Below are 14,438 nucleotides of genomic sequence, written 5' to 3' on the forward strand. Positions count from 1 at the left end.
ATTGGAAATATGTAAATATTTTGATAGTATCTTCAAAATGCCAATAAAAGTTAGGTTTGAGAAGATTTTATTATTCAGAATGATTTGAATAGTACAGCAACCAACCTTAAAAGACTGAAAATAAGAAATCATTACATCCATGATTTAATATATGCTTAATTTTGCAATCCCAGATTATATAAAAAATAAAATTCATATGTTAGCAATCCAGCAGTCCAGAATATGTTATTCTTCAAAGTAGTGTGTCTAAATTGCTAGAGATTATTCTTTAAAAATCAAGTTAAACCTAATTTTGATCAACATGTGTTCTTAGTTATCTAAAACATGTAGCATATGTAACAAAACATATGCTTTGTTAACATTGGACATCAAGTGGCCAAACATGTTGTTCACTCAGTTTTAGTTGCCATTATTTATTAGGCTGCTGTTATCTAATTTGATACTATCAAACATTATTAAAATATCTTTACTATTTCATTTCAACTATCTTAATAGAGTCTGACATCATTTTGCAATTCTCATATTTGGCATTTATTTGTGTATTTGTGTGTATGTGTTCTGTTGCTTTCAGATGGTACTCTCTTTGTTCTGTTTTATTTCTCTTCAAAGCATTATTTAAAATTTTGGTAAATATATCATTTTCCCACTAGAATATAATCTTTATGTAGGTAGAAAATTTCTTTTTATCACTGTTACTACAGTTATATAGTAGGAACTTGATACACTCTATTTAATGGGTGTCTAGTACAAACAAAATCATCATGCCTTTTCTTTATATTTAATTAAACTGAAATTGAAAATCAAAAACAAAAGTACAATATCATGGAGCTTTGTAAGACTTGATGATGTTGGGTGGATATGATCATCTGAACAAGAAAAAGATTGTTTTAGGTCTTCAGATAATTGTATTATCGAAAAAGGAGCTTCAATTTCCTACGACTGATTTGTTACAGACTTAAACAACTAATCCTTTCAGACCTCAGTTTCGCCTTTTGTCAATGAGAATTAATAAAGTCTATAAGATTGTTGAGAACTAAATTATATATCTGGGACAGTGAAAATTATGAATATCCAATGAATGTTAAACTTTTTATATAAGTGGGATTTTACATAAAGGGCAGTTTACGTAGAATGTCAAGTTTTTTAACATTTTTAAAAAAGGACTTAGCTCTGTAATGGAGCAAAGTTTATGAATTCAAAAATATATATTCAATCCTGTTATAAATGGGCAAAACACTTAATACTTGGATCTATACTTTCTTATCTTGAAAACTCGAATAAAGACATCCTACATTGATGATAATTATTTTCAATACTGGTGATGGAACCCAGGACTTTGCACATGCTAAGCAAGCACTGTGCACTGAGGTACACCCACAACCCTCTTTGAATGATCTTGACAGTATTAAATATGTCTTTGCCAGTATATTAAACACAAAATGCACATATTTGTCTCATTTCTTTTTTTATTGTTCTAAAAAGTTCACATAATAAATTTTGCCATCTTAAAATTTAAAAATTTATAATTCTGTATAGTTAAATATATACATATATGCATATGTACATATACGTACATATATATGCACGGATAGGTGTATATGTATATATACACACACACACACTGTTGTTAAACAGATTCCCAGAATGTTTTTTATCTTGTGGAATTGAAATTTATACATTAAGCATTAGATCTCCTCCCCTTGTCCTACCATTTTTCTTCCTTTATCAATAAATGTGATGACTTTAAATATATCATGTAAATTGAATAGTGCAAACTCTCTCCTTTTGTAATCAGCTTAATGTAATAGCATCAAAGTTCATCCATGGTATAACACGCCCACAAGTTCTATCTCTTTTTTAAGGCTAAATTGTATTACGTTATATATGCCTACTACATTTTGTTTAGCCATTCATCCCTTGATGAATATTTGGGTTGGTTCTACTTCACAGATATTGTGAATACTGCTGCTATGAACATAGTTATACAAATATCTCTTGTAGACCTGCTTTCATTTTTTATTTTTGGATATATACACACAGGTGAAATTTTTGGAATATATGGGAGTTCTGCTTCATTAAAGTTTTTAAAGAACATAATACCGTTCTATGATATTTGTATCATTTTACACCAAGAGTGCACAAAGCTTTGTACTACTCCACATTCCTAGCAATGATTGCTCTTTTTCTCTTAATTTCATTGGTAGTAACCATCATATCGGGTTCAAGGTCATATATTGTTTTTCATTTCAGTTTTTCTAATGAAAAATGACATTGAGCATCTTTTTGTATGCCGTTAGCTGTTTGTATATCATTTTTGGAGAAATGTCTGAATTGTTTGACTATTTTCAATGGGCTTATTTGATTTTTTTGTAGTTAGGCTGTGGAAAAAGTTCTTCATATATTCTAATATTAACTCCTCACCAGACATATGATTTGTAGCTTTTTCGAAGATTTCACAGGTTACCTTTTTACTTGGTTGGTTGGGTCCTATAGTGAAAAAAAGTTTTTAAATTTGATGTCATCCCATTTGTTTGTTTTTGCTTTTGTAGATTGTGCTATTGGTATCATGTCCAACAAGTCATTACCAAATATAATAGTATGTAACTATTTTCAAATGTTCTTTTCTGGCATTTTATAGCTTTAGGTCTTACTTTAGGTCTTTAATTCATTTTGAGTTAGTTTTTATATATGGTATATTCTTTTATATATAGATATTCAGTTTTTCTCTCACTAATTGTTAAAGGGATTGTCTTTTTCATTTCTGATTCCTCTTTGTAGATTTTTTCAATCTATGTAATTTTATATTTTTCTTAAGAAGGAATATATTCACCACTTTTTGAAAGCTACATTAGTTGATTAAAACAATAGAGATGGGAACTTTTGGACATGATTTAGCAGTGTGAATCCCTATGCTCATCCTATCAGTACCAAAGGGTGAGTCATAAAAATATGAACATAACACATGTAGGACACAGTGCCAATTAGTTAATTAAATATAAGAATTTATTGTTCCAGTGACCACACTAATTAACATGTTCATTCCCTATGGACATTTGTAGATAACAAGTCATTTCATCATCAAAGCCACTTTCTTTATTTTCCATGAGACATTTCTGTCATAAATGAAGTGGAAATTTTGAATTACATGAGATTATCACTTTTACTTTTTTCCTTTAGATAGACCCATATTTAAGGTCAAAACATAGTCTAAGATTTCCTTGATAAGCCTAAATTATTATGAAATTGAGAGAGTTGATGAAAGGAAAGCTTAATGACCTGATATATCCACTTCATGTTGGAAAATGTTTTGCAAACAAGACTAGTGTATGTTGATGGTTATCAGCACAGTACCTGGAAACTAGAATGCTTAGAGTAAATCTTGGCTGCTACAATGGTGATAATGATTAGTTCCATATTTCCCTTGAATGAACTTAAATGGTTCCAATAAATTTTAAAGATCATTTTTGTTATGTCATGCTTATAAAATTGGCCAAATCTCCATGTAACATCTGTTTTTGTTTTTGTTTTGACTGGGGATTGAAACCAGGAGTTCTTTACCACTGAGCTACATTTTGAGACAAGGTCTTGCTAAGTTGATGAGACTGCCATCGAATTTACAATCCTCTTGCCTTAGTCTTTAAGTCACTGGGATTACAGGTGTGCACCACAATACCTGGTGAAACATCCATTTTTAATTAGATTAATTTTCAGGGTAAGTATGTTACCCTAGTCACCCTATGGATTGCCTTGCACATCTGTAGTGTCTCAGGTTGATCTTAGAATTTATCTGTTTGGAGCCTTGTGTTTTTCATATATAAAAATTCTTGAGATTAAGTCATAGAGGCAACAGCTGTGAGGATAAGAGTAGGGAAAATTTAATATAAACAAGTAATTAAAAATAAGAATACAGAGAAGAAACTAAAAGTGTTTTCATTTCTTGTTTTCTTCATTTCTTCTTCTCTTTCACCTTAAGTTCAAATTAATAAAATTCATAATAATTAATAATAATGATTGGTGTTCTAAAACTTAAATCCTAAGACTCTATATAAAAGATATTTTGAAATATACAAATCGGAACCAGTAATTTAGTTCTCAGAATTGCTCCAGTGCTTCTCTTACTTTCTAAATACAATATGAAAATTCAATTTTAGTAGGACTTTTTGAAGCAATTATTGATTTAAAGTGCAACCATCTCATCTCCATGAAATATTTATATAGCACCTGAAATATGTCTGTGTAATCAATTTATAGTTCCTGGAATTAAAGTTACAAAACATAATTTGGAAATCTAGCCAAACCACATATTTTTAGGATGAGAATTCAGATGTCTCTCTACAGGCAAATCTATGAAACAGTAAAAGATAAATTCATTACTTACATTTTCTTAAATTCAGTTTGAATCTGTAGGACTTACACTTAAGCTGCAGTGCACCAATGATTAGCTGAGAAGTCTTGGATAGTAAATTAAATTCTTTGAGTGTACTAATATTCATGACATAAAGCTGGGAATTTACTCATAAAAAATTAGCTCATAGTTATAAGCACTTAGATTAAGCAGAGAACCAAGATTACATGGAGTTTATATCCTCTTGCAAGAAAACAGCCAATAAAATAGCAATATTAATAGCCTAATATATAATATGATATTAGGCACTGCAATTATAACAAAGACATGTGAATATAAATTGCAAATATAAAATATAAATATAGGTAAATATAAGTTGCAGGTAGGTATTACTAATTTATAGAGGGTAGTTAAGCAAAGCCTCTTTGATAAAATGAAATCTGAACAAATAACTGAATGGACTGAGGGAGAAAGTCATATGACTATTCAATTAGATTCAAATGACCACTAAGAAAGAGAGAATTGCGGATGTAAAAACTCGGAGGTCAGAGCATGCTCAGCAATTCAAGAGACAGATAAGAAGTAGAAAATGAGTTAGAATCTCATAGTTCACTTGGAAGTCTTTGAGGTCAGCTTAATATGGCAAGTTGTTGTCTGTCCAATATGCTAGCCACCAGTCACCCTCAGAGTTTCTTTAGTTGTATAGTTTTTCTTATAAGCTGTGGTTTATAACTGTTACCAGCAATTTTGTTTAAGTTTACTTAGCACAAAGATAGTTGAAAGAAATCATCAGTAGAGAATTATCATGAATGATCTTTTTTGGCATCAGTCATATTTTTATTGAATGATTTTAAGCATAATACATTGGAATGCTTATATTTTATTTTTATTACAACTCTACCACTATTTTTCCTTTGCTATTTTTTCATATAATTTACTTTTTATTTATTTACTTGTATGTTTTATTGGTTCTTTTTAGTTATACATAACATTAAGATTCATTTTGATATAGTTATAGAAGTATGAAATATTTGCTCTAATTCAATTTCCAGTATTTCCCTTTCCCTCTCCTCCTTCCTCCCCCTATTCCCTTCCTTCTATTCTACTGATCTATAAATGGTCTAACTTTTATCAGATAATGGAACATAACCATTTCAGCAGTACAATTTGTGAAAAAAAATCATATTTTCTGAAATAAAGATAAAATAGTTGTAAAATATATTGAGGCCAATCATAGCAATAGAACACAAATTCTATTATAACAATGAAATCTTTTTTTTTTTTTTAAGATGAATGCAATTCAATTTTAACCAAATCTTTGATAATTCTATGTTTCAGCACAAAGGGAATTGATTTTTTATTTTTCTGAAATATTTAGATTTTAATTCTGTTTTGGTCAGGAAGTAGAAGTAATCTCCTCTGCTTATAAAAACGAAGGTTTACTTTTAACTGATTATAAGAAACACTAATTATTTGTAGAATGCAAGATAGCCACTATACAATTATATTTTTAAAACTTGTTTTCATATGAATAATCACGCATATTGCAGTAGTATTTTTCTTTTTTGATGGTACTGTGAATTAAACCCAGGCCTCACCTATGTTAATCAAGTCCTCTACCACTGAGCTATAACCCCAGCCCTGTTGTAGTGTCTTTAATGCTTAAATCTTTGAGATGAAAAAATTTTACAGATTTAATGTGTATTTAGTGTTCAGTATCATATGAAGGGATTTTCATTTTGCATAATCCTTTAGTGTTGAACTGATAGCATCAATGAAAGAAGCCTTAAATAAGGGTGCTCCATACATTTCACTTCTAGGGTTGTTTATGAGTGTTAAAGTAGTTCATTTAATATAAATTCTTGGTTAAGTTATTTGAAGGAATATTGTCTAGCATAACATGAATAAATGTTATATTAAAGATTAGTCACCTGTTAAAAATATCTAAAATTTATAATTAATATATATTATCTCATATTCTTTAAAGCTATATTTTTTCTATTTTACGTCACTTGCATTTTCCAAGTTTGTCCATAATTTCCTATAAGCAGAAGTAACCCAAGCAAAATCAAATAGGTTTTTTAAGATTCCTCCGTTTATTTAGTAAAGAGTCATGTAAGCTGTTCTTTTTGTTTCAGTAAGTTTATGTCTTATTTTGATGTCCAAAATAGTCATCACATTAATCAACAAATTTTTGAGTGCTTATTATCAAAACTATACCAGTTTATGTTGGAAGAAATGAAGTATAGAAGAATAATAAATCAATTTTATCAACTAATATTTCCCATCTGATAGATATGATAAGGAAAAAACTAAAATGATATTTGTGCTGTTTGCCCAAGATTTCTGAACAACATAAAAAATAATAGATTAAAATAAAGTATGAGGCTTCACTGGTATACTTAAATGGTATATTCTGTTAGAATTATTATCTCTACTCTTTATCATTTTCATTTTTTATTCAAACTTTGGACACAGTAACAACAAATTAAAAAATGAAGATATGAACAAGCAAAAATACTTCCAATAATTACCTCCCATTTTGCCCTTAATTCTAACAAAAGTTGAAATCTTGTATCTATTGCTGTTGTTTTTCAAGAAGCGATAAGAAGAATTTTACTAGGTTGACTATATACTTTAGTAGAAGACCGAATTAAAACACTTTTTTAGTTTTAAGTAAAATGAAGATATTCTTACATATTCCACATTTTTCCTGTAAAAATAGTTATTAGCGTATAAAAATTAACAAATATTGAAGAGAATATTTTAAGAAAACAGTAGGACTGAAGGCTAGTTTGAGATAGAATGAGGAAAAATCAATTTCACAAAGAACACTTAAAGGTACAAATATATTGCTCAGATATTTTTAATTTAACATGATTTGCAACTGATTTTTTAAAAGAATTTAGAAATCATCTCAGTGATTACAAAAAAAATTTATACAGAAATATTTTTTCCTGTGATTTTTAAGAGAAGTGGTTATTCATATTCTCTATGTGAAATGCAACATAAAACCTTGAGAAAAGATTTTAGCCCTATAACATACTTACCTTTTTACCAAAAAGAATCTGGAAATTGGAAAGAGAAGCAGAAAGGACATAGAGTGGGTAAACTTAACTAATATTAATCTGTTTAATGCTCTTCAAATATCACATCATTCAGTTCAGGTTAGCTTCCAGAGCTTTGTCTCTTACCATATAGAAAATAATTGGAAATCATAATATGAAAATAGGGCATTCTTATGTATTGTTTTTTTATGACATTTAAATCACAGTTGTTTTATAGAGTTTTCCAAAATACATAGTCAGGCCTTTAATTCTTTTGCAAGTCTCTCCTCCCCTTCTCCCTCTCTATCTCTTTCTCTCCTCTTTGGTTTGTATCCCCATTGTGCAGAGGTGTGACTTAAAACTTTGAGACTTTATGTAATTTCTAGAAAGACACAGATATCTACAAGTGGAGATTTAATTTGAATGTACCTCTATTGACCAGCAGCAAACTAGGTTCTCTCTGCTACATTTCTTTTCAGGAGGTAAATCTAATTTAAAATTTGACCTATTTTTATTGTGAGTGAGCTAGGCTCGCAAATTCAGAAATTCTCATCAAATGATCATTTCAATTTATTTTTCATTAATACTTATGGGTAGGTAATTTAGAATATGGAAGTTATAATAATTTTAGGGTAAAAAATAAAAGTTAAATCAACCATAAGTAAATACCTGTCTCAGCTATACAATTATTTCAATTAAGACTTTATACTTTATTTTCTTATAATGCAATATATGGCTGAATCCAATTGAAGATGCATGTATATATGAACAGATGGAGGTAATGCTATAAATTTAAATTTAAGGATATATACCTAAAATAACTTGGTTCAAGAACAAGTGAGCCAGTTTTTATTCACAACCTTAGTTTTTGATTTTAAATGAAGGTATTTGCATAGGAAAACAAAGTTACGCGTTTTTAAAAGTTTATTCTACAAAACTGCTTAAACTTGTGTATTGACATGATTTAGAATATAACAGCACACTACCTAATGTTCCCATAACAAAGAAAAATCTTATGTTAACTATACTAACTAGTTCCTTAGAAGTTTTCAGTTTTCAAAATTCTTCTGAAGATGACATAATTATATAAATAATCTGGGTATGTTATAAAGATTTTAAATCATAGTGTAACAAGCCGAGCATCATGGGGCATGTCTATAATCCCAGCAGCTCAGGAGGCTGAGGCAGGAGGATCGCAAGTCCAAAGTCAGCCTCAGCAAAATTGAGGTGCTAAGCAACTCAGTAAGACCCTGTCTTTAAATGAAATACAAAATAGGGCTGGGGATGTGGCTCAGTGGTCGAGTGCCCCTGAGTTCAATCCCGAGTACCCAACAACAACGAAATCATAGTGTAACAATAAAACTCTAAATTAAAATTCGACTTTTATTCAATAATTATTGTTAATATCCTAATTTTTTGCCCAGTTTTTCACTCCTTAGGAGATCAAGTAAAGCCAGTTCTTTGTTCTGAAGAAATTTGCCATACTGGGACACTATTCTGTAATATATTTGACTGTAGTATTTGTGTTTTAAATAGATACATTGCTACCAAGAATGTAAATTCAGGGCAATTATTTTGGGGGCCAGTCACCTTTAATTTATGATTTAAAGTAAATGTAATGATTATGTTCTGATTTGTTTTTTTCTCTACCTGAATCTACATAATACTTAAATAACCTGGAATAAATAGGCAGCACAGTCAACACTGTTGTGTTTTTCTCTGTACTTGCTGATGAAAAGACAATATTATTGAATTTTCACTATTTTGAACAATTGCTCTTATTTTAAAAGTATTACACCATAGTATCTTCCTGTATGTGCATAAAGGAAAAGCAGTAGAAGTAAGAAAAATGTCCTGTGTACTCCACAAAGGAAAATTAATGGTATCAAACTTTTGTGGTCTTATACCAGCCTTGCAAACTTATACAAACTTTTTGAAGTTGGGTAATTTTGTTATTCACCAGTGCCTTACCTACAGTGGGTATCATAAATATATATATGTAATAAATAATGAGTAATGTGTAAGTGAAATTGTTCCTGACTTCACCTAAAGTAATTTATTTCTAGTTATTTTCCATACCCAACTGTTTTTCATGTATCCAGTTTTTTTTTTTTTTTTTTTTTTCTTTTCAGGGCCATAGGTGGTACTGGGGATTGAACTCATGGGTGTTTAATCACTAAGCTATGTTCCCACTCCATTTTTCTTTCTTTTCTTTTTTTTTCTTTTTTTTTTTTTCTTTTTTTAAATTTTGACACAGTTCTAAGTTACTGAGGCCAGCCTTGAACTTGGGATCCTCCTGCCTCAGCCTCCCAAGTCACTGGGATTATAGGCGTGCACAACCATGTTTGGCTTTTCCAAACTATTTATAGGCATGCTGATTCCAACATGTTCTTTCTTTCACATGAAATTCTTTTCATTAAATGTATTCTACCCATTGTGCAATGGAAACCTTCATCCTCAAAAATCTTTCCAAATGATAAATACTCTCTTCTTTAATTTCAAAGTACCCATTGCCCAGAATATTTTATTACATACAGTTTTCCCATTAATCTTGTTCAGACTTAGACTGTCTCATGTTTTGGTGCACTATTATTTTCTAATATTCGGAGTTTATTTTACTGAATTTTTAAAGACTTTTTGTTGTTTTTAGAGCAGTTTGAGGTTCACAGGAAAATTAAGAGGAAAATACAGAGATTTCCCGATGTTTCATGCCCCACACATACATCCTCCTCCATTATCAACATCTTCCCATCACAGCAGTACACTTGTGACAGTTGAACCTGTACTGACACATAATCATTCAAGGGTCATAGTTTACATTAAATTCTTTCTTGGTGCTGTATGTTATATGGATTTAGACAATGTAAAATGACATGTCACATTATAATATCATATAGTATTTTCACTGTCCTAAATATCCTCTGTGCTCCATCTATCCATTCCTCTCCCACACAATCCCCAGCAAGTGCTCAACTTTTTAATTCTTAGTTTTGTCTTTTGCAAGATGTACAATTTTCTCTGTATATGTGGGTCCCACATCTGTGGACTCAACCAATAGCAGATAAAAACTAAAACCAGCATTTTCTTTACTGGATATGTATAGACTTTTTTTCTTGTTATTATTCCCTAAACAATGTGATATAATAAATATTTACATGAGCTTCACATTATATTAGATATCATAAATAATCTAGAGATGTTTCACTGTATATAGGAAGATATTAGTGGGTTATATGGAAAGAGTATGTCATTTTGTACAAGCGTATATTAACATCAACATTAACATTAACACTATGTTCACAGGGGTCTTGGAAATAGTCCCCCATGGATAATGAGGGACAACTATAGTTGGAAGTGTACAGTATGTAGCTTTTTCAAGTTGACTTATTTCACTTAGTGATATTTTAAGATTGCTCCATGTTTTCAGGGCTGTATAACTCATTTCCTTTTAGCACTAGATAATATTCCACTGACTAGATGCTCCACAATTTGTTTATAATTCACCTACTGAAGGACTTCTTTGTTGCTTCCAAGTTTTGGCAGTTTTGATTCAAGGCAAATTTAAGTAATTAGTTTGATTTATCCAGACTACATATTTCTATCAAACTATGTAGTAATCATTTATCTTTAACCATAATGCAAATTATGTACTCAAAAGAACTATAAAGACAGATTGAACTAAAGACCAGGACAAACATACAAACATTGCGATGAAACAATTTAAAAAATGATTAGTGCTTTGGTATTGCTATAAAGTATATGTTAATTCCAATGTGCTATAAATTCAGTCTCACTTCAGAAAAAGGAAACATATTGGAAGGCTGATGGTAGATGTCAGTATCACTAAGAGGATGGAAAAAAGTAGACATGTTTAATAACAAGGGAGACTCTAAAGGCCAGAAAAGCAAGAACTGTAAGAATAATTTTATACACAGTGTTCATCTGGTGAAGATATATCTTGCATGAAATTTCAACCATTTAAAACTCTTTGTCTTTGATTCCAGAACCAAGTTTGAAAGAATGAGTGACATGATTTGGGTCGCATGTAGTCTGTTTTGACATGGAGCTAGGGCAATACAAGATCCCTGATTTATGTCCTGCCATATGTGACTATTAGAGACAAGGTTAATTTCTCAAATCAAAATCAGGATGTTTTCAGGGAAAGAACATAAATGCCAGTCAGACAAAAATAATAGTGTCCTCTTTTTTGGCTTTTATGAAGATTAAATGCAATTCCTGTGTTATAGATAGCCCACTCCTAAGCATATTTTTTTGTGTGTAATAGAAACAACTGATTGAAGTAGCTTGTGACTCTATATGCCCATGGATCAAAGTATACAGGATGGCATTTCATTAATGGGGAGAACAAAACTTCAATTGGTTAGGCTTGTTTGTTACTGCTATTTTTAGTGGCAGCAAAAAAAAAAAAAAAATGATTTATACATCATTATTTTACAGTTTGCTTGAACAGTTTTTAATTATAATTAAGTAGCACTGACCAGATTTCACACAAATTAGTTGAAAGGAAACTGAAAAATACAATCAGAAATTTGGGGACCTCTTGGCTGACTCACACTGCATCTTAGCCTGCTCAGTCTGCCATGACAGTGTTACAGACTGGGTGTCTTTAACAACAGAGGTTTTATTTTCTCACAGTTCTAGAAATCTGTGGAAGTCCAAGATCAAGGTGCCAGTAGGTTAGAGTCTGGTAAGTGCTCTCCCCCAGAGTGGAAGACAGACGCTTCTCATTGTGTACTCTTTCCTGGGTTCCTGGAGGAAGAAGGGAGCTCCCAGTGTCTCTTCTAAAGACATTAGACCAAGGCTCACCCTTAGGACCCTCATTTAACCTTATTATTTCTTGGGAGAATTCATATCCAAATACAGCCACAATGGGGGATTAGGACCCTGACATGTGAAGTTTAGAGGGATGCAAACATGAAGTCCATAACACATTGGAACAGGAAAGGGAATAAAGAATATTATTTTGATTCACATTGAGTTTGCTGAAAATCCTTTGCATTTCACATGCTTTAGTTGGTATAATAAAAATATTCTTTAGTCCTACAGACTTATGTAGGAAGAATAAAGAGAAACATGGAGTAATAATTTCTATAATTGCATTTTATGTCAAATAAAGACAAATCTAGATTTAAGAGAGAAGAGATGGTATTCAAAAGGATTTTGTAGGAGAGGGGAAAGAATGTGCTGGTGGAAGGAGGACTGGTAATGGTGAATTCTCTGACTAAAAGCTCTGCAAATACCTTAAAGGTTACAGAGAAAGAAATTTTCTTTTTCAGGGAGGCTAGAAAGAACTGGATTTGGAGAAAGAAAGATGACCAGACAGTAAATTACAGAATGTTTTACCCTGACATCAGCCTATTTTAGGAGGGGACTTAAGAAGAGGTTGCATGAGATGTTGGGCTAAGGGGGAGTCAGCCTAAGGGGATCAAGGAAGGAGAAAATTTAACCCATTTAGTCTCCTTGACTGACTTTTTAAAAGGTTTTGGCTAACAAAACATTGATTTGATTTGATCAATCATTAGTGATAAAACAATTCAACTAATTACTCATGAAACACAGAATGGGGATCTGAAGGTGTGTGTTTGTCTTACAGATAAACCAGGAGTCACCATGAGTCTTATCTAATTCACAGTGGGAAGGCTGGGTTCTTTGCAGTCAGTGGTTTCTCTGAACACAGAAAAGTAGGAGGACCCCTTAACTGTCACTCTTTTCTAGAAATACAAGGCACAGGTAAAATTCGACACTGTCAGCTGTCAGAGGGAATTTTGCCTCAATCCAAGTTTGATATAGGAATGTAATCAGTGTTTTAATCATATATTCTTTGCTTTGTGTCCAGGAGGCATTGTTCTTTTAGAGGTACCAAAATTGTATGTGTTTTGAGTCAGATAATGAATTTCTCAGTAATGATAAAATTATGAAATATAGGTACCATCCCCTGTCCCAACCCAATAATAACCTCACTTCCTTTAAATTAAGCTTTATAAAACTTAGGTATACTTCCAAAAATAATTATTCTGCAAAGTCAGTGGTAAGGGAGAGAAAAGGGAGCTTTAAAGATGTGAAAGAACTTTCCAACATATTTTGGAAATCGCCCCTTTTCAGATATTTGGATTGCAAATATTTTCTCTCACTTTGATGGTGACCTTTTCTGCTTTGCTGAGTTTTCCTTTGTGGTACAGAAGCTTTGTAGCTCGCAGTAGTCCTATTTAGCTATTTGTGTTTCTGTTGCCTGTTCCTTTCTTATCATACTCAAGAAAACATCCCAAGACCAAGGTCAAGACATTTACTCCCATGTCTTTTTCTGGATTTTATGGTTTCAGACCTTATATTTAATCATTTTTAATTCATATTTAGTTACTTTTTGTGTAGGGCAACCTCCCCTCACCCCTGCCAATATGGTCAAAAAACTTGAATAGACATTTCTTCAAAGAAAACATGCGAATGAATAACAGGTGTGTGAAAAGTATTCAATATCTATTATCATCATGAGAATATGAATCAAAAGCATAATAAGATATAACCTTACATCTATTAGGATGGATGTTACCAAAATGGAAGAAAGAAACATGTTGGATCAATTACACACTGTTGATGGAAATAGCAGGCCATGCAGGCACTATGGAGAACAGAATGGAGGTTCTCCCCAAATTAGAAAATATAATTACAGTATGATCTAGTACCTCCCTTCTAGGTATATATCTAAAAGAGCTGAAATCAAGATGTTGAAGAAATATCTACACTTCCATGTTCATTGCAGTGTTTTTCACAATAACCTTATTATAGAATCAACAAGTATATTCACGAACAGATGAATGGGTAAAATAATGTGACGTATACATACAATCTATTGAATGAATGAATGAAAATCTTCCCACTTAACTCTTACTTGAGTTTTCCTGTAATTTGTTAGATGACGATGTACCCAACTTAATTTTTTTACATTTTCCAGTTCTAAACATATGGACTTATATGAAGATTTTTTTCTCAAGAAGTTGAGAGAGAGGAGATGGAGAATTAAAGAAATG

General features: G+C 31.4%; 1 protein-coding gene across 1 annotated transcript in view; it reads left to right on the forward strand.

Moving 5' to 3' along the window:
* PCDH15 (protocadherin related 15) overlaps window positions 1-14,438 on the forward strand; it is a gene marked incomplete at its 3' end in the record, with an annotated part of 922,351 nt that overhangs the window by 876,100 nt on the left and 31,813 nt on the right. The gene's annotated exons all lie outside the window — the stretch shown is intronic.

This window comes from Sciurus vulgaris (assembly GCF_902686455.1).
Source record: "Sciurus vulgaris genome assembly, chromosome: 4".
Taxonomy (NCBI): domain Eukaryota; kingdom Metazoa; phylum Chordata; class Mammalia; order Rodentia; family Sciuridae; genus Sciurus; species Sciurus vulgaris.